This window comes from Portunus trituberculatus, chromosome 30 (genome assembly GCF_017591435.1).
Source record: "Portunus trituberculatus isolate SZX2019 chromosome 30, ASM1759143v1, whole genome shotgun sequence".
In the NCBI taxonomy this organism is placed as follows: Eukaryota; Metazoa; Arthropoda; class Malacostraca; order Decapoda; family Portunidae; genus Portunus; species Portunus trituberculatus.
The window spans coordinates 5,534,731-5,555,249 of NC_059284.1; the positions used below are offsets into that span (position 1 = coordinate 5,534,731).

At 41.7% G+C, this 20,519-nt stretch overlaps 1 long non-coding RNA gene across 1 annotated transcript; it reads right to left on the reverse strand.

The window, feature by feature from the left end:
• Nucleotides 1-656: 656 nt before the first annotated feature.
• On the reverse strand, nt 657-15,387 carry LOC123510979. Its single transcript, XR_006676672.1, has 5 exons — nt 15,230-15,387; nt 11,511-11,607; nt 3,089-3,160; nt 2,008-2,212; nt 657-1,708 (listed from the first exon to the last, which is right to left on the reverse strand). It is a non-coding gene; the product is annotated as an uncharacterized LOC123510979 (long non-coding RNA).
• Between the last annotated feature and the right edge of the window lie 5,132 nt (nt 15,388-20,519).

Genomic DNA, 20,519 nt, shown 5'->3' on the forward strand with positions numbered 1-20,519 from the left:
AGGAGAGAGAGGAAGAGGAAAAGACGGAGGAAGAAGTGGAGGAAGAGCAAAGGGAAGGATGCAGATGAGGAAGAAGGATGGTCGGGGAGATGGAAAGGAGGAGGAGGGAGATAAGAGGAGGTGGGGGAGGAGGAAGAGGAAGGGAGGGAAGTCTTCCACAGTTCTGCTCTCATAGATATTCGTGATTAGGGTGGGTTGCCAGAATTTACGATAGATAATTGGGCTATTCGTGAGCCTCCGCGGTGTGTACAATACTGAAGGAGGGGCAGAAGAGGTCCCTGTCTCCCATGGATCCCTCAATGTGGCCCACGGGAGGGAGGGAGCGTAGGAGGGAAGGGGGAAAGGGAGTCAGGGGAGCAACATAGAGAGGGAGGAGAGAAGGCAAGGGAAGGATTGTTTTGTTTATTTGTGTGTGTGTGTGTGTGTGTGTGTGTGTGTGTGTGTGTGTGTGTGTGTGTGTGTGTGTGTGTGTGTGTGTGTGTGTGTGTGATCTCAGTGTGATTGGATGTGTTTTCTAGAAGCCGGAACCTACAAACCTCTCTCTCTCTCTCTCTCTCTCTCTCTCTCTCTCTCTCTCTCTCTCTCTCTCTCTCTCTCTCTCTCTCTCTCTCCTCTCTCTCTCTCTCTCTCTCTCTCTCTCTCGTCGTTACCTGCAAGCTTATTTTACCTTAATGCACTTCAGATACTTATATTTTTCATCTTATTACTTTTAAATCTCTCCTTTTTTTCCTCCTCTCTGCTTCCCCTCTTCCCTTCTTTCCCTATCTCTCTTCCTTCCACTTTACATTATCTGACTTCCCTCCTGCCTCTTTATTTTTTCCTCGCTCACTTCTTTCTTTCCTTCTACCGTTTTCCTCTTCCGTGCTCTGTGCCCATCTACTTTCACTCCCCATTTCCCTCGCTTCCTCTTCGTGTTATTCTCTTCCTCCTCTAGTGTATTTATTTTTCGTTTCTTTCCCTCTCCCACACCTTCCCTCTTTTCCGTCTTGTTCCTTTTACTATCTTAGGCGTTGAAAGCAGCAAGCATGGTGTTCCCTGGAATTTTATGTTTATTTTTCTTCCCTGATGGTATGTTGTTGCTCTTCCCCTTTCCTTATTTTCAACGATAATCTTAGACTTTACATTTTCTTTCCTTTTTTTGAGAAAGACGCAAAACTGGCAGTGTAGCTTATAATTTATTTACCGATTGTGGCTATTATCACCATTAGTTGTGTAGTTTTCTTCCTATCTTTTACTGTATTTTTATTTTCAAATGGGTGTTTATCGAGGAGGAATACATCTTTCCTGTTAAGCTTTCAGATAACTCACGTATCCGGAATGAACGGGAATGTGACAGACGTTCATACAAAGGCTCGTAACGGAGAAAAAAAAGTAAACTGTTTACAGTTCTAAGAAGCGAACAAAGCAGTAAAATTATGGGATATCCAACTATTTTTATTCCCACAAAGGGACGATTCATCAGTTCCTTCGCTCTTGAAGGTGAACAAAGACACATTGATTTCCTCAGAAAGTGAACCTGCACCTCCTCCTTACTTTCTACTACAGATCTCTCCCTGGCCGTCTCCACTGCTCTGACTTTTTTTCACTCCTCCGTTCTCCATTCACTTCCTCTAAGTAAAGAGTTGAGCGGACAGGTGTTGACCATAATTGCCCCTTGTCGCTCCGTACGAACCAATCACTGTCAGACGCTGCCAAAGCTTTAACGTGTCTGTACGAAAACACACATATTAGATTTAAAGTGGTGATTGTGCATGCAGATTAGTGCCAAGTGTACTGATGTGGTTTTATATATAAATGAAATAGGAAGGTCATTGTCTTATATGGATATGATAAAAATGAATTGAACCTGAATATTTTTAGAGGTTAGAGCGGCAATAAAGTTTGTGAAATTAATCCAAATAACCAGTATGATTTCGTATTTGTGACTTTAAAAAAAAATGAATAGTGAACATAAATTATTCTATCATTATTCAATAAAATTCAGCCGTTATGTGCGATATATCTCACAAGGTAGTTATTGACATCTGAGACGGCAAAGACGTCCTGGAGGCAAGAATTGTAGCGCAGTCAGACTTGTATCTCTCATGCAGTGACACATCCTCTTAAAGCGCGTGATACGTGTTCCCCCTCTTGTGTTCCGTTTGAGTGGCTGCGCTGCCAAAGTTGGAGAAATTGGACGACGTGCGAAAAAAATGGTCAGTGTTGCTTGCATCTGGGGAAGGATATTTTTAGTTTATAGGTCATTCGGTAAGAAAAATAAATACAAAGAATCGTGCAATCAAAATTGAGAACATAGATAAAAGTAGTTGCAGATATGGTCAGTGACGTTGCCCTGCTTCAGTCCATGCTGGATGGTGACGATGCCTGCCAGAATTTTAGGTTGATGGGGAAGAGCTTGATTTCGGGAGCTTTTGATAATGAGAGACCGCTTGGAAGTGAAAACGGTGTGATTATGGCGAGAGGAAGAGGGAGAAGAGGATATTATATATGTGTAATAGGAAAACATATTTGACCTTACTACCTATTTATATCGCGTCATTTAAGCAAAGATACATCCATGATTGATTTTAGTAGCACTAAACTGTTTTAAGTATTCAGGGATTGAGAGTGCCTTTTACTATTTCAATTTTAACTAAGCGCATTAATTACATCAACAAAGATAAATAAGCATTAAAGTTGTTCCAATGTCCCTCAATAAACAGTAGCATTTTGAAGTTCACGAATCTCCTTCATTTGGGGTGATAGCGCAGTCGAAGTCACAAGGACCACATACGAGGCCTCTCTTCACTTTCAAGGACTGTTGTTGCTGTTCCATCGCCACATTACTAGTGAAGCATTGACACTGATACAGTATGGGACGCGCAGTAATATAAACCAGGAAAGTTTACTATTTCTTACCAGAAAATCAGTAAAATTTACGGTATACATAAACAAGAAAAAAATAAAAATCGCTTTGAAGCATCGTATAGCAACGTAATATTGTGCAACACACAGTAAAAGTAACAAAATGCGCCTAATGATTATACCGCGTCCGCGCAATTCAATTGAAAACACAACGGGAACAGGTACAGGTAACAATAACACTTACATATCACAGGTATCAGCCATCAGCCATCAGGTAACACACCGCCGTAGGTCACCAGCCACCTTCACCCTCCTCCTGCAACAGTAAATTTTAAATAGCAAATTGACAGTGGGAAAACGTTAAATAAATTGTTTCCTCCTCGTCCAATTGTTAGTTATATTGTTAACTGAATAACTGAATATGGAAATACATTATTATCCTAGAATATGTATGTAAATAAATGTACCAGAGACAGAGAGAGAGAGAGAGAGAGAGAGAGAGAGAGAGAGAGAGAGAGAGAGAGAGAGAGAGAGAGAGAGAGAGAGAGAGTGTGTGTGTGTGTGTGTGTGTGTGTGTGTGTGTGTGTGTGTGTGTGTGTGTGTGTGTGTGTGTGTGTGTGTATTTCCATTGTCTGTGTCCAAGGGTGAGCGTGCCTGGGGTTCCTTATAGGAGCGTCGTGTCCAATAATCACTCCAAGAATACCTCCTCCTCTAACCTCCTCCTCCTCCTCCTCCTCCTCCTCCTCCTCCTCCTCCTCCTCCTCCTCCTCCTCCTCCTCCTCCTCCTCCTTCTGCTCCTCTCCCTTTCTGTGCAGAGCGTCTTAGAGCATCAGGGACGTTTCACACATCTCCCAGCTCCACGAAGCCTTGCAGGGAATTCTAGACAATCATGAAAACATTTAAAGGATGATGGGGTACAGTTTAGCCTTCGATTAAAACACCTCCCTCTTGAGCTGTGATTCTGAACGCCATTATGATACTTACTTTTAATCACACCCTTAGAAACTTATGCATAGCTAAATGTTTGAATGTGCTATGAAGGACTGAGGCTCTGGGAGGAATGTTGGCGGTAAAGAGACAATCTGTGCTATCATAAGGAGCATTCCAAACAGTTATGAGCTTTTCACTACTTCAATTAGTGTTCAACTCCATTCTACTCCGTTTACGACAGACTATAAAAACAGTGATACTACTGTAGTCATCTGAAGGGTATAAGACACTCACTGGATAAGAAAGCATTATCCAAAAGCGGAAAAAAAAAACATGGAACCTGGCACCGCAGCTTGGCGTATCATGATTACAAGTCCCTGGCGTTAGTTTTCTCGTCTTGGGGAATCCAGGTGGTCGTGGTATGCATCTTTTAGCGCCTCATGATCACTATGGCGTGGTTTCGTTGCTTCAAAGGCGTCGTCGTGAGTTCATGTCGGAGATTCATGGGCCGTTCGTGCCATCCCGAGGCGCCCCGTATCGTTCCGTCACGTTGCGGGCGGCGTGGAGGCGGTGGAGGTGCTGGTGCGGAGGGTGGGAGGCACGCAGTGTTCCCAGAGCTGGGCTATTGTGCGGAGGTAATGCGTGCCGTGTTAGCTGTGGCCGAGAGACAATGGACAGGATCTGGTTACACTGTCTCGAACGCTTTTCTTTCAGATTCAGCCGGATTTTTTTGTTTCCCATTCCTCTCTCTCTCTCTCTCTCTCTCTCTCTCTCTCTCTCTCTCTCTCTCTCTCTCTCTCTCTCTCTCTCTCTCTCTCTGCATCTTCGTCAGTTTCTCAATTTCACTGCCGCCATTGCAACGCGTTTCGCTTTCCATTCCGGCTTGCTTTACTCTCGCTGTCTTCATAAAGTTTTACTGTGTTCCTCCTCCTTCCCTTTCATTGTCTTTTTATGTCTTTCATTTTCATCATTTTCCTGTCTCGGTTTTGTCTTTCTATGTTCGTTCATTTCCGTGGCTTTTGATGATTAGCTTATCGCTTTGTCTTTCCATTTCCGCGGTGTTATTTTATTCTTTCTTTTTCGTTTTCATTTAATCATTCTCTCTCTCTCTCTCTCTCTCTCTCTCTCTCTCTCTCTCTCTCTCTCTCTCTCTCTCTCTCTCTCTCTCTCTCTCTCATTTTTACCACATCCCTTCTTTCCACCCTCATTCCACACCACCCTCAGCTCCTCCTCATCCTTCCTCTTCCTCCATTGCTTTCCTTTCCTTCCTCTTCTCACACTCATCATCGCCTTCCTTCCTCTCTCTGCGTCTGACCCCTCCCCCCGTCTCCCTCTCTCCTTCAAGACACTCCCACGAAGGCTTGGACTGTTCGGTTCACAAGGTCAATCGTCCCATTATTCATGCGTGGTTCGAATAAGGAGGTTTTGGGGAGAGGGAGGGAGGACCTGAAGAGAAGAGGTGTTAAAGGAGAGGGAGGGGAGGGAAGGTGAGGTTCAAGGGAAGGAGATGAGGGGGGATGCTCGTAACTCGCCCGAGGAACGAGACGGAAGGGAACCGATTGCTATCTTGGAACTGGAGCAGGCAAGGAGGAGGAGGAGGAGGAGGAGGAGGAAAAGGAGGAGGAGGGTTCTTTTTTCTTCTCTCTTTCCCACACTTGAAAGGTTCCTGCCTGACCACTCTCGGTACGTTCTCCCACTTTTCTTTCCATACCATGAAAACTTTTCGCACTTCCCAAAGCAATATACGATTCCCGAACACGAATATCCCTGACCATTGCATCCATCGCAGTACTTGTTCTGGCGCGAAGTGCAAAGAACCTGCAACTCGAAGAGGTATTCGAGTCCACATGAATTTAAAGTATGTACGTCCTCCCGTCACTGCATCATTGTAGAACTCGACCTGTTCTCGAGCGATACCAAGTACAAAAAAACTGCCGAATTCAACTCGCTGCTCCAGTCCACGTGAGTTTTGGATATTTGCATTCTCCTTTGTTGGACATGTTCTCGAGTGATAAGTGCAAACACCCTATAATTCAACGCGACATTCAAGTGAGTTTAGAACGTATATCATTTTCCACTGCTTCACTGTATTGCTGACCATGTTCTCGAATGATGCGGAGTGCAAAGAACCTCCAAATCAATGAGGGCTTGGGGTCCCGACGTGCGGTGAGGCTTTGGCACCTTGATGGCGGGTGTTCGTTCCGCCCACGACGCTCCGGATCCCTGGGCCGTGATCCAGCGCCGCCCGTCGGGGGTCACGCCGGGGAACTGGTCTAAATCATTTCTCAGATGATGTCGACAACACACACACACACACACACACACACACACACACACACATGGCTTACGTCCCAAATGACCCTTGGTTTAGCGGACACAAGGATATACATAGTGAGCGATGGGAAAGACAGGTAGACACGCACACAGGTAGATGAATATACAAGCCGAAGGATACAGCCAGGTAGACACAGGTAATGCTAGACAGGCACGGATAATTGAAAAAATAAAATATATATATATATATATATATATATATATATATATATATATATATATATATATATATATATATATATATATATATATATATATATATATATATATATATACTGATGGAAAAGAGTGATAGACAGGTACACAAATACAAGCAGGTGTGTACATGTAGATATATACACTGAAAAAAAAGGTAAATATAAAGATATATTAAAAACGTATACTGAAAGATAAAGATATTTTTAAACATACACACAAACTGATAGAAAAATAACAAAATTCAGGCAAAACACATACATACGAGTAGTTAGATTATACATCCAGACCAATATAGCCAGACCACTGCAGACAGGCAGACAGACAAACAGGTGAGTGATCATGAACATAAACCAGACTCTAAAATAAATAAATAAATAAATAAATACCTGTGATGAACATTGGAAGGGAAACTGCAATTATGGCGTGGAAATTATCGAAACATATCGGCATACGTTTGAATACAGATACATTAAAAAAAAGAAATGAGATATATAAAAGCATGTATATAAGAGCAAAGTCATCGTATAAAAGAAAAGCTAATTAAGTGCAAAATAATCACCACAATAATGTACAGTGTTTCGTATTTGTCTATTTCTCCAGTTGTCAAATAAGAGTGAAGCAAAATATCATAGAACATTATTTAAAATTTTGTCCTGTAAATATCTAAATTTTTCCTTACATTTTTTTTTCACCTACTTTTTCTTTTTCTCTTCCCCTTTCTTCCCTCTTAAAATCCCTTCATAACTCTTCTATCTTCCGTCGACAGCGTCTCCTTTCCATCTCAGGTGTATTTTCCAGTCGCTTTCCTCTCATCTTCCCCTTCATCACCTTGTTCCTTCCTTCCTTATCCGCCAACATCACTATTATCCTCCTCTCTTTCCCACTGAGTTCAACCTTATCCACACTCCTCTCGTGTTCTTCCTCTCCACTACGTCTTGCTTACTCATCTTTTTCCTTTCAATTCACATCACCTTCCCCCTCTTCTCAGCCTCCTCCTCCTCCTCCTCCTCCTCCTCCTCCTCCTCCTCCTCCTCCTCCTCCTCCTCCTCCTCCTCCTCCTCTCCTCCTCCTCTTCTTCCTGACCCACGCCAGCCAGGTCATCACCACCTCACGCCATCATTGGGGGAGGTCAGGCGAAGGCAAAACACCGACTCATCCTACATGGAGATTGGCGCCGAGGGTATCAGTTCTCATCTTCCCTTCCTCCTCCTCCCTCTCCCTCTCCTTCTCTTCAAGTAGATCTCGCCTCACCTCTTCCACTCTTACCGTCCCCTTGCCTTCACACTCTCGTCTCCCAGTTAAGTATTAGGGCACCTGGTGGCTCAAAGGTGTCTGGTTGTTAAATTATGAGTTTCACTTATTGCCTTGTTAGGAATAAATGTGTTACGTTGTGATTTATGGGTATTTTTTTATGTGTGTGTGTGTGTGTGTGTGTGTGTGTGTGTGTGTGTGTGTGTGTGTGTGTGTGTGTGTGTGTGTGTGTGTGTGTGTGCGTGCGCAATTCACCCATGGTCTTGTGGATCACACGCTGGATTCTTGATCATCAGTTATTAACCTCCTGGAGAGAGCTTAGAGACCATAGAGTCATGGTGTAATTCACTTCGGTCGTCTGCTGGTCACCCAGCCAGTCTTCCCCATTACGGAGCGAGCTCAGAGCTCATAGACCGATCTTCGGGTAGGACTGAGACCACATCAACACACTCCACACACCGGGAAAGCGAGGCCACAACCCCTCGAGTTACATCCCGTAGCTATTTACTCCTAGGTGAACAAGGGCCACACATTAAGAGGCTTGCCCATTTGCCTCACCGCTTACCGGGACTCGAACCCGGCCCTCTCGATTGTGAGTCGAGCGTGCTAACCACTATACTACGCGGTGTGTGTGACCCAGCCTTCTGTGTGTGTGTGTGTGTGTGTGTGTGTGTGTGTGTGTGTGTGTGTGTGTGTGTGTGTGTGTGTGTGTGTGTGTGTGTGCAGGCGCGTAAGACAGTAGGAGAGCTGAATGTTAAAAACGGGAGTGAAGTGCTTGGGAACCTGGTCATCTCGTAAGAATTTATAATGCTAATTACAACTCCCAGTGGCGTCCGTATAATTATCTCCTACCTGCCCTCCAGTCACCACAGGTAGGAGCACCGGCATCATTTTTAATCAATGTCCGCAGGCAGGTGAGGCTCCACTAAAAATTTGCGCTTACCTGGGGATTTACACCTGAGATAAACATCGAAAACACCACAAGAGCCACACGGATGCATCATGACTTGGGACTTTCACCTTTAACGACTTGCTTTCTTTCATTTAATTCGTTCATTTCACCTTTATCCGTTAGCAATATATAGTAAACACTTATGACGTTAATTTATGCATGTGCCTTAACGTTCATTAATTCCTGTAAAGAGGTAAGCCTTTCATCTCTCACTATCCCTGCGTTACTTCACCTTTCCTCCCCCATGTACATCGAGGGTCAGAATAAAACATAAGCCAGCAAAATGAAGACCAGAAATATAGTGAACGGTACGACGAAGCGGAAATCTAACTACGTGAATAAAATAAGGGAAATATTAATGACGACTGGGGTGGAGAGGACAAAGATCATGGAGGCTAAGCGGAGTGACTGGAATAGAAGGAATTAAAGAACAAGAAGAAAATCAACCATGAAAATAACATAAATGAACGGTAAAAAAAAAAAAAAAAACGTATCGATGCAGAAGAAAAAAAATATATTATAATCCTAAGAAGAAGAAAAAGTCTATACAAATCTTTAGAAAAAAAACAATGATGAAATAAAGAAAAATATCATAAGAGGAAAAGAATGAAAAGAACATCATTATAGACCTAGACATACGCAATAAAAAAAGAACAAGAAAAAAGGACAGAAAATAATGATAATAACTGAAAAGAGAAATGATCCTAAACACGAAAGGACTGAACAACAACACCACCACCAGCACCACCACTAACAACAACATCATCATTATCACCACCACCACTGACAACAACAGCAACAGTAACCAAAACAACAACAACAATAACCACCACTATTATTCCTACTACTACTACTAACTACTACTACTACTACTACTAATACTGTTACCACTATTACTATTTTTTTAATGCACATGTAGGGAGGGAGGCCACTGGCAAAATTAACGCAAGTTGCAATAAAAAAGGGATGAATTATTATGAATATTGGTTAACTCCTGTTTTAGAGGTGAACAAAATATAGCTGAGAGAATAAGAAAGTATTGTGACGGAAGCTGCGGGAGGTTAAGTTACTACTACGGGAGGTTACGCAGATAGTTACTACTACGACTACTACTACTACTACACTACTACTACTACTACTACTACTACCATTACTACTACTACTTCTTCTATTACCATTATTACTACCACTACTTCTACTACTACCATTACTACTACTACTACTACTACTACTACTACTACTACTACTACTACTACTACTACTACTACTAATTACTACTACTACTATTACTACTACTACAACAACTACTACTACTACTACTACTACTAATACTGATAATAATAATAATAATAATAATAATAATAATAATAATAATAATAATAATAATAATAATAACGATGATAATAATAACAATAATAAAAATAAAAATAATAATAACAATAATAATAATAATAATAATAATAATAATAATAATAATAATAATAATAATAATAATATCAATAACAAAAATTGAAATAATAATATCAATACAAATAACAATAATTTTAACAAAGAGGATGATAAGGATAGTAACAACAACAACAACAACAACAACAACAACAACAACAACAACAACGAAAGTGACGACAACAAAGCACATCACAGCATCTGGGGTGAAGTCAACGAGGCAGAAGGACGCAAACTAAAGAACAACAACATTTCATTAGTCGTCCAAACTGCCTTTATAATCAAATCGCTGGCATTAATTTGCGCCAATAAAAAAATTCCAGCTCCATACGAATTGTTTTCATTACCTGGCCGGCCGGGCGATATCTAACCTGATTACCGCCAAAGGGATTGTTGCTGATTGCCTGTGAATATTGTAAAAAACGCACCACCAGGAGGAAAATATTCATAACTATCCAATTGGAACGCATAATGTGCTTGCCTGGTTGTAAGTTTGTTGGTACAGTGTGTGTGTGTGTGTGTGTGTGTGTGTGTGTGTGTGTGTGTGTGTGTGTGTGTGTGTGTGTGTGTGTGTGTGTGTGTGTGTGTGTGTGTGTGTGTGTGTGTGTGTGTGTGTGTGTGTGTGTGTGTGTGTGTGTGTGTGTGTGTGTGTGTGTGTGTGTGTGTGTGTGTGTGTGTGTGTGTGTGTGTGTGTGTGTGTGTGTGTGTGTGTGTGTGTGTGTGTGTGTGTGTGTGTGTGTGTGGGTAGATGTGTGTCTGTGAAAAGGGTTGTGTTTTGAATACCATTTTCCTATTTTCCTTTTTTTTCTCTCTTTTTCGAGAACAGAAATACAACATTGCCAATTTTTGGGTCAGCTCTTCGCCATCAATTTTGTGCCTTTTCAAGATAAACAAATAAAAAATAAATAAATAAAACATCGAATAAAAAGAACCGTCTATCCTTTTTATATTGTCTTCAGTTTTATACACATTTTTTTCTTATGCTTACAAATGTTCCTTATATTAAGATACTCTATTTAACTCCATTATATAAACAGTTCCTGATAAACTTATTTCAACTCCTACTAGTTAATTCCGTCTGTTCTTGTTTTCTTTATTTTATAGTGAATGATAACTGACACACAGACAATAACGAGATAATTGCACGCATCAAACCTTGCAACATTATTATAATCATTACTATTACCGCCATTACTATTATCATCATCCTCATCATTACTATCATTACTACCAGCTTCATATCCTGGTGCGATACAGACGAGATGCGTAAGAGCACGCAGGTAACATCACGTCCCATCACACCTGACAAAAGCCTATAATCCACTTAACCTGCACATTAATTACCATGACGGGATGCAGGCAGGTAAGGTTTTACGTCCTCGCGCTGCGCCTCATGCAGTAAGCACTACAAACGCGCTCTCGTCTCTTCTCGTCAAGGGGAACAAATAGCACTGGGGAAGCTCATAAGGCCATCCCCATTACGCCCAGATCAACACCTGCTCGCTGCGACGATATATCCAAGCTAAGGGCGTACTCATCGCTTCTACCTGTGTACCTGTGTATCGGCGCGTCTCAGATGTGTATCTCAGGTGTGTATCTCAGGTGTTCCTGTCCGTTCCTCTTATGACGTGTGGATCCATCAACCTTCGTACCTACAGAGGACATCCAGGTAAGAAGGAAGTCTATAAAATGTCCGTAGGGATGAAAGGAGGACAGGGAAGGATGCACAGGCAGCGGTAAGGATGAGTTGGAGAATGGAAGGGATGCCAGGGAATAGAGTGGTTTGGTATTGGATGGATGGGTGAAGGAAGAAATCGTATATATATATATATATATATATATATATATATATATATATATATATATATATATATATATATATATATATATATATATATATATATATATATATATATATATATATATATATATATATATATATATATATATATATATATATATAGGACTATATAAATATATATATATATATATAATTGTGAATAAGAAAGAATAAAAACACTAGGAAATGGAATATTTTAAACTCTTCTTTCCTTTCTATTCCCTCTCATATATTCACAATTCCCATCCTCTCTTCTATTACATTCCTCCACTATCATCTAAAATGAAGGAATAGGGCAGATCTATGATACTGTAAGATAGGTTTGTGATAGCGCGAAGAGTTTAAAGGATTTAAGGAGGAGAATTTAGAGAAGGAAGAAGAGATGGAATGGATGAAGATAGGACGGAAAAAGAGGATAGTAGGAGAAAGGAGGAGAAGAGAGAAGGGTGAGGACTGCTTAATACCCAGTCATCCCACCCACAGGCAAGAGAGGCGTGTGTGTATAGACCCTTGTGGCCGCCTATCACTTTGGTCCGCCGTGGGAGCCATAAAAAAATATTAATAAACGTCTTATACTAATATTCAAGGTGCGCATCTCTCAAATTTCGCTCTGACTTTCATTTATTAATAGCAAAAGTGGCGTGGTCGCGGTGAAGGTGCGGGGAGTGTTTAGTTCTGCGGTTAATTTTAGTCGAGACTTTGATGATGCAGTGAGTCTTAGTAAGATTACAATAATGCTCCAAGGTTTAATAAGGTTATGATGCCGCGGTGGATCTTACGTCTGCTCATTTTGATCAAGATAAGGATGCATTTAACTTTAAGAGTACTGCGGTTAAATATTGTGGGGTAAAGTACGTGTGACGGGGACAACCAAGGCACCACAGGACATCCCTTCACATCCCCAGCCTTCCTCCAGCGGGCACGGCAAGCTGTCGTAGCCAGGGGAGACATATTAGCCTCCATTAATACATGTAATCAGGAACCAGGGCCGCCCTTCTCCTCCCCTGACCATAAGCTGGTTTCTCGCTCTCCCTCTGCCTCTCCCTCTTTCTTTCACTCTCCCTCTTCAGCCCGTGGTCCCAAGGGCGTTCGTCCCATGCTGTTAGAGTGGATTTTAGCTCATGTTATCCCCTTTTTAGCGCTGCGTGGCCTGAGGGAAGAGGCACTATCTGAACCTTGGATCTTGAAATATTTCCTCGCATAATTCCATTTGTCGCTGGTGCCCCCTGGAGGGTTTTGTGCATACCTGCCCTGTGTTCGGGCCGCCTCACCTGTGAAAAAGATAGATGCGAGAGCGGCGGACGCAAGGAACAAGTAATGGCGGGGAGATATGCGCCACAGCCTCACCTGAGTACACCTGTGAGAGAGGCGGGACGGCGTACAGGTAATGTTTGTTTGGTGAGAGTTTGATTGCAGGTGTTGCATTGACCAGGTACAAGGGAGTGTATATACAACCCTTTATTTTGTTTTCTTCCAAGTGAAAGGTTTACATACGACGACTCGCTGAGTACACCTACAAATTCTCCACGGTATTTCTACAGCGATGTCCGTTTAACTTGTTCATTCACAAATACACGGCGAGGCATAAATCCTGACATGCGAAGACGTCCCGATGTTTTGCAATTTCTTTTCTACCTTTGTTTTTTTTTTCATACCTCAGAGAATAATAAACAATTACCGAGTGGAGAGAAAATGTACGATGATCATTTCTTTCTTGCAACTTCGCATTTTTTTTTCGGGACTCAACACGTAAGGCATAGATCATTTTGAAGATACCACCCCGCTACTCCCTCGCTACCCCCTCCACCAACTCCCACACCTACACGAGGCTTCCAACACGCCCTCTACAGTACTGTCGGTGCGTTTTTAGTATACAAATGTAGAGAAGGAACTGCCGCTTCATCATAGGTGGTGTCTACAAACTCCTTTGGTCTCTAAGCAACTGTGAACACGTCATTTTGGTTCACAAAGCCGCAATTATGGATGTTTACACGCGAGGAAACCTCGACAGAGGACGACAATTATTTGTAGTAGGGTGTGTGTGTGTGTGTGTGTGTGTGTGTGTGTGTGTGTGTGTGTGTGTGTGTGTGTGTGTGTGTGTGTGTGTGTGTGTGTGTGTGTGTGTGTGTGTAATTCACCACGGTCGTCTGCTGGTCACCCAGCCAGTCTTCCCCATTACGGAGCGAGCTCAGGGCTCATAGACCGATCTTCGGGTAGGACTGAGATCACATCATACGCTCCACACACAGGGAAAGCGAGGCCACAACCCCTCGAGTTACATCCCGTACCTATTTACTGCCAGGTGAACAGGGGCTACACATTAAGAGGCTTGCCCATTTGTTTCGCCGCTTCCCGGGATTCAAACACAACAATACTTCAATGCGGAATTAATACACTGATAATTCTTGAGTAACAAAACAAAAACTACAATTTCTAAGGGAATATAAAAAAAGAATAGCAAAATCGTCTTTGCATGAACAAAAAAAATAATAAGGAGAGAGAACATTAAAAGTAGTTTTCGAAAGAAAAAAAAAAAAAGGTAATCACAGTTCTTGAAGACAGGCAAGGCATCTTAACCTGCTTTACCCTAAAGAGGCTTTCGTTGCCTCGCCTGCACGCTGGATGAGACAGTGAGTGCATGACGATTATGAGGGTAATTACATGACTAAGTGCTGTAATTAAGTTACGTTGGAGTGCGACTCACTCGTGCGCGAGCTCACACACACACACACACACACACACACACACACACACACACACACACACACACACACACACACTACTACAAATAATTGTCGTCCTCTTAATGTGTAGCCCCTGTTCACCTAGCAGTAAATAGGTACGGGATGTAACTCGAGGGGTTGTGGCCTCGCTTTCCCGGTGTGTGGAGTGTGTTGTGGTCTATGATCTCGGAGCTCGCTCCGTAATGGGGAAGACTGGCTGGGTGATCAGCAGGAGACCGTAATGAATTACACACACACAAACATTCTCACTAGATAAACACCATTGCATGTTTTTTTTTTCTCACTTTATCGTATATACGTAATTAAAGTAACACAATAGTAAGGTGTTACAATTTGTAAAGAAAATAATGAATCTACAGAATGAAAAAAATATATATGATTCTTCAGTCCTCAAAAACACAATATCCTTTGTTCACGCAGTAATTAACTCATTTTATGTCACTGATCACCAAGAATAACAAACAACTAGCAAATTTTATACCTTCGCCAGGAATATATCAATACATGATGCAAAATCTCAGTAAAGATAACACACACACACACACACACGCACACATTCTCTCTCTCTCTCTCTCTCTCTCTCTTGACCCCACACGTTCTTCTCTTAACCTGCCAATCAAGACATTCATTATAGCTCAAACTAGCACACTTATCCATCGCATACCACCTCTCACTCACTCAGTCACTCACCCTCAACTTCTTGCTCCTCTAATCCTCTTGTTCTCTTTCCTCTCCTTTCTTTGCAATCTCCCACGAAGGAAAAATCAGAGCAGCAGCAACAATCAGGATCTTTCCCTCGCGTTTGAAGCTTCAATAACTCAAGTGCAATACTGCTTCGCTGCTTCACTGAGCTATGCCGGCAAATATATCAACTGCAAACCACTTTGAACCAGGTAACGAGGAGTGAGCTGAAGTAAGTGAAAAGGAGGAAGAAAAATGCAAGAGAGGAAGGAGAAAGAGGAAAGAAACGTCAGGAAATGGTAAAAAGATTTGCTCGGTCTTGGTACTCTTGGTTCAGTGGTTTGCTTCTATTGAAACTTCGAAAAAAAAAAAAAGTTTATGTTGGGGTTCATGAGTGGCATCGATGCGCTTCGTTTACTGTATAGAGTCTCTAGAGTCCGAATCTGTGGACCCAGACTAGCAACCGACAGCGTACTTATGAAATGATGGAGCAGAGAGAGGAAAAAGTAATAGATAAGAAGTAATGGAAGATGAACTGCACTAAAAAAAATAGTAATAACAATTTGTATAAAACCATAAATAAATGAATGATGAGACTAAAAGATAGGAGCATGATAAAAAAGGGTTGGCATAAAGTAACAAGGAAACAAAATAACAATGATAAAGGGGCAATTGAAATGATATAGCAGTAACCGTTCGTAGGTACCAAGCAATAGATTAACCCACAAATATGTAAAAAATAATCAAATACAATTACATATATAGAATGAACAAATTAATGAACAAAAAACATAAGAAAAAGAGGAAAAGAAAGCAAAGAACAATATAAACACCGAAAATAACGGAATAATTAAAATGACACATGTGGTGCCCAGAAACAAAAAGGAAAAAAGAAATTTAGAAAAAAAGGAGAAACACAGGAAACCATGAATAAACAATAGATAAAAGTGAAAATATAAAAAAAACGCTCTACATTTATTAGTGAGAGAGAGAGAGAGAGAGAGAGAGAGAGAGAGAGAGAGAGAGAGAGAGAGAGAGAGAGAGAGAGAACTTCCAGTCTTTCCTTCCTCCGGGGAGAGAGTTCCTCCTCCTCCAGACTTAAAGAGATTCCTCCCTCCTCCTGGTCAGCCTTATTTATGAAGCCTAATTACATGCTCGCCCAGGTGTAATGGCGCAATATTTCCCACATGCTAAGGCTCTTCATTAAGTCTTCGCAGGCAGGCGTGTCCACAACACTATGAAACATTCTGACACTAAACTAAACCAACGATTACACCCACTGATTATATGGGCAGTGTTGAGGTGGGGAGAGAGAATCTGGCCCGTGGGGTGGGGAGATGAGAAGTCTAGAAGATGTGAGAGGATAGGGATGCGAGGAGGAGAATGAGGATAAGGATCAATTTAATGAGAGGGTAAGTTAAGTGGTTTGTAATGGGTGGGCAGGACAGCTAAGTGTTTGTAGTGATGGAAAAAGTAAGAGATGAAAAGTAGGGTACCTAGCAACACGGACAGAATATGGAATGCTATCGAAATTTTGGGGAGGAAGAAAAAAAAAAAAATTCACTCACGGTCACGCATTTGCATCGAGATAAATCACCAGAAATCCCATGCCCTTTATTGCGACCAGCGGAAATATTAATAAACAAAATGGCGCGCTCATCATTTCATCCCGTGCACCTCTCAATCCAAGTGTCCATACAGAATTATGTAAAAGTTAATGAAAACACATTCCCTTCACGGACCCATTAGCCAATTCATCATGCTCCTCGCCAGCACGTCATTCACCTCGCTCGCTACAATTACACACATCTACATATATCAATCACTTTTTATTTCTGTCAATTAATCCAACATAGAACGACCAAATCCAATTATCCGCGATCCAGTGCATTATCCACGCTTATCCACTCCCACTGCCTCCCTCCACAGGCTCTGCATCCACCTGGACTCAATGGATTGGTCTGGTATGGTAATGACGATGGCATGGGTTCGAGTATCATACATTTGGCTTTATAGTGTCACACAGGAAAAAAATTCCATAGTCGGGGTTTTCATTACCATGCACTGCCCCACTGATGGCGATAGACGCAAAGTAGCCTCAAGTGTTATGATGATGACGCTAGTGTGAATATACCATGTAGTCTGTTACGTGTTAAGTTTTTTTTTTTCTGTGTGTGTTTGTGTATGGAGGTACTTGTTGATTACGGATTGTTGTTGTCTTTGTTTCGTTCCCAAATAAATTGAGGAGATTGAAAAACTTTAGCAAGGGAAAAATTACTATAAAAGATCTGTAATTAAAAACTCCTTAATCTTATGAATCTATAAAAGGTGATATAGTAAAACCAGAACATTGTCTAAGACTAATATCATGTTCCAAACGTGTTTCTTACCACTTGTACTCGTACTGAATCTGGAACACCAAAATATTAATGTTAAAACTGACTCATCATTAATTCAACATAATTCAAACTTCTTTCTTGCTCTTTACGCTTGTACTGAACCTCCGAGACTCACGGATGAATTATGGATATGACGAGCGATTTTTGCCTCTGTTCACCTCGCATAGCTCGCAGGTTATTGACTCCGCGGGGAAGAGTGAACAGAGGCAAGACTACTGTCAAGAATTAACTAGTGAGTCAATGGGGTTATTTGGTCTACCTATCCATCACTATTTGACTCCCCTCCACTTTATCGGTGCCGCCTCTCCTCTCCCTTCGCTATACTACCTTCTCCCTCTTCTCACTTCGTCTTAAAACTTCCTCCTCTCCCTGTCTCCAGTGTGTCCCAGTCATTGCCGTCACCACTACACTCCACTACATTATCGGCGTCACTTCTCTGCATCTTCTATTTATTTGCTCTTCAAGTCAATCTCGCCGCCACCACCACCGCTACTGCCACCGCCACCACCATCATCGCCGCCACCAGCATCATCACCACAAACACAACCACCACCACCCCCACTTCCACGAGTTTCAAATTCACCTGTTGAATATTGTTTGTTTACACTAACTTTTATATGTCTTATACGTAACATTTATCATATTATATTCTAGATCTTTGTTTATTTATAAAAAATATATATATTTCTACTACATGTTTATTCATCAATTTATTTACGTGATTTTTAAATTATTTTTTAACGTTAGTTACATCTTTAGTACTACAAGTAATGAGCATGAATAAGAGAACAATTGTATAAAGCTATCTATCGGCAGCACGCATTTATAATTCACAGATCTGAGGCAACGCACTGAAATACCTTTGATGCTATTTGTGATTCACTTTGGCATCATTTATGGACACAAAACAATATCACTTTATAGGCTAGCCAGAAATGCGGAGGCGAGAGAGAGAGAGAGAGAGAGAGAGAGAGAGAGAGAGAGAGAGAGAGAGAGAGAGAGAGAGAGAGAGAGAGAGAGAGAGAGAGAGAGAAAATGATAGTTGCATAAAATGATAGTTGCATTAGTACATAGTATGAATATAATGGAAAAAAAGTGTAATCTAATGAGTAATGTGTGACAAGGTAATGGAAACATGGTGAAAGACAAGGACAAAAGCAATTTGATCTGCTAGTGGAGCGATAAGTGAGTTATGAGGTTGGTGAGGTATGGACAAGTGCTGTACTTAAAGAGAAAAAACGTGAATCTCTCTCTCTCTCTCTCTCTCTCTCTCTCTCTCTCTCTCTCTCTCTCTCTCTCTCTCACCTGATGACAGTCATTAGTGCACGGCCGCAGGTGGAAGGGTCGGGTCCCTGGCGGCCAAATATCACCTGTAATTTTCCGCCATTGTGGGAAGACGAAACGCAATGTGTCATTTTGTGTCTCGCGCCTGTCAGGTTTCGCCGCCTTCGCCTCAACCTGCACGTATCGCTCCATCCTTTATCGTAGGGCTTTCCCTTTGATAGGTAATAACACCATGTCCGTTTTCTATACAAATTGAATTACGGAAAGTACATGGCATTCTAATATTTTTCTCTGCTTTCTTCATTTTTCTACCAAATTGTGCGTTTGTTCAGAAAATCCGGTACACTCCCGTTGCCGCATTTCAGGGCCTAATGAGTGACAGGTGCGCCCGCAGGCAGGTGTGGGACAGACAGTCGTTACTACAAAAGATGAAGAGATTACCTCATGACATGGTTTTCAGTAAAGGGAGAATAGTGTACAGCAATTAGGAAAATAACAGAACATTTCCAGCTTAAAAGGTAGAAAAAGTTAAATATTAAAAAAAAATCTTAAACAAGACAAATAATAAAGCTCACAGACTTCAGGAAAAGGTGCATATAGCTACACCCAAAAAACATTTCACTTATAAATTTATATACCACAAATGTTCATACAATTCAATAATCCGGCTTCGTGTGCACTCCCCTTAACAATTACACAGATTTCACGATATGCAGCGGAAATTACAATTTGAAGTTCCTGTTACGTTACTGATACCCAAAGGTCTGCACTGTAATACCTCTATCATATATATTGCAATTTCATAACTGGACATCATAAGAAATGTAAATTACTTTGCATGAAATTATAAGCTACAAAATAATCACAATACAATGTTGAACCTTCGAAAAGACCACGTTAGTTTTTAATACTGGACAAGATTACCTAACCCAGTCTGAACTATCATAACACAGCGTAACCCACCCTAAACCAGCACACAGTAACCTAACCTAACCAATCAAATAAGCTTCCTGGTGTCTTTATCCCTCTCTCAGCAAATACTAATCAACAGATAACGTTCCAGGAACAAAACTAAGCATTAGGTGATTAATTGCTTTTCAGGGAATTGGCTTATATCTACCTTCATTGGTGTGTGTGTGTGTGTGTGTGTGTTGTGTGTGTGTTTTCACTGTTTGATCTGCTGCAGTCTCTGACGAGACAGCCAGACGTTACCCTACGGAGCGAGCTCAGAGCTTCCGATCTTCGGATAGGTCTGAGACCAGGCACACACCACACACCGGGACAACAAGGTCACAACTCCTCGATTTACATCCCGTACCTACTCACTGCTAGGTGAACAGGGGCTACACGTGAAAGGAGACACACCCAAATATCTCCACCCACCCAGCCGGGGAATCGAATCCCGGTCTTCTGGCTTGTGAAGCCTGCGCTCTAACCACTGAGCTACCGGGCGTGTGTGTGTGTGTGTGTGTGTGTGTGTGTGTGTGTGTGTGTGTGTGTGTGTGTGTGTGTGTGTGTGTGTGCACGCGCGCGGGGAAGAGGGAGGTAGTGCACGCGTCAGCTGCATTTTCAACAGGACCTAAATTTCATAATATATTTTGATGGATTGATACAAA